Source organism: Callorhinchus milii, unplaced genomic scaffold, assembly GCF_018977255.1.
Source record: "Callorhinchus milii isolate IMCB2004 unplaced genomic scaffold, IMCB_Cmil_1.0 Scaffold16, whole genome shotgun sequence".
Taxonomy (NCBI): Eukaryota; Metazoa; Chordata; class Chondrichthyes; order Chimaeriformes; family Callorhinchidae; genus Callorhinchus; species Callorhinchus milii.
In genome coordinates, this window is record NW_024704757.1 from 15,039,061 (window position 1) to 15,040,608 (window position 1,548).

Genomic DNA, 1,548 nt, shown 5'->3' on the forward strand with positions numbered 1-1,548 from the left:
CCCACAGGTGAACTGAGCGTTGAAGTGGACAACGCCCTTTACAGAATTCATCTTCAGAACAACAACACTTTCAGCGCCAGGGTTGCCCACCATCTGGTTGTGACCTTGGCTCAGAATGGAAGCCTAAGAATGCCAGCTGTGACGGAGTTCGAAGGGCACTTAGAGTTGGGGAAGGAGTTGCGAGAGGGCCGGGCTTGCTGGCGGGCTGACGCTAAATCTATGTGTTTCCAGCTCTTACAGGTGACCAAAGGCAACCAGATCAAAGCCAGTGGTAAAGTAGCACATAACCTGGATGAATTAATAACTACAGGTAAAACATCTGTAACCTCCGTTAACAATTTGGGGGCCAAGTTGCCATGATGTGGGTGCGTGTCACATGCGTACCGTTACTGGAAGGCGTTCCCAGAAGATAATAACACTAATAATAGTAATAATAATAATTATAATAATAATAATAATCCTCAGATTTGATATTGCGCCTTTCATACTTGGAGGACAGATTCCTTTTTGTGGGGTCCGATAAAAATCACCATCTATTAGACCCACCCCCGAATGTATGTAACACAGGAAACTGTCTGAGAGTACCCTCCGCCTTGCCCCCTCCTTCACCATCTTCAGGTCGCGTTGAAGACCTTCCTCTTCGACCGTGCCTAGGGTCATCTCTTTCCCCGGTGCTCAGCCATTGTCAAGCGCTCTGGGACGCTGTGTAAAGGCAAGTTGTCGTTGTCCAAGACAGATGTCCAGCTAATTCCCAGTTCCAATGACCCAGGTTTACCTGCTGATGGGACTTTTACTCTGAACTATGACCACACCAGTAGCAAGCGGGCTGTGACGGTTGAAATGGAGAGCGGCGGCCGGCAATTAGAGGCCTCCGTGAGGACCGAGAGGACCTTTACTGAGACCCCGGTGTACCAGCTGAACGCCAGCCTCCAGCACAGCGTAGAGGAGCTGAGAGAACTCGGGCTTCCTCTCTCGGCCAGTGGGAGCTACCGTTACCAGGTGAGCACCGGTTACCGTTACCAGGTGAGCACCAGTTACAGTTACCAGGTGAGCACCGGTCTCCTTGCTGGTCTCTCCTGTTTTCCCCTCGTCCCCTTTTCTGTGCCTATTCCCGGTTGTGGCGCTGTGACTGAGCTCCCCTAAAGGCCGGTTTCTGACCCGTTTATGGAGTGGGTCTGCGGTATGTGATCTGTCTCTCTTGCTCCTCCTCACACAGAATCTCAGGAATGGCTTTGTGGGCGGTGTGAGCGTGGGGTTGGGCGGGCAAGGTCTCCGAGCAGAGATCGAGCAGAAGAGCACGGCACGAGCAGCAGAGATCTTCCTGTCATTCAATCAAGACCTGGAGGCCTTGTCCAGATGGATACCAACAGCAATGCAGGTTAGACCGCAAATTGGTAAAGCGTGTTTTTTTTTTGTAGGGCTTTGGGAACAGTGCCTTATTAATGATAATAAGCTCCTTGTCGCGGCAGTTGAGACGTCTCAAAGCGCGTCACGTAAATCTATTGTAAAGTGTGTATTTTCTGGGCGAAACCGCGGGTATCGTCAACG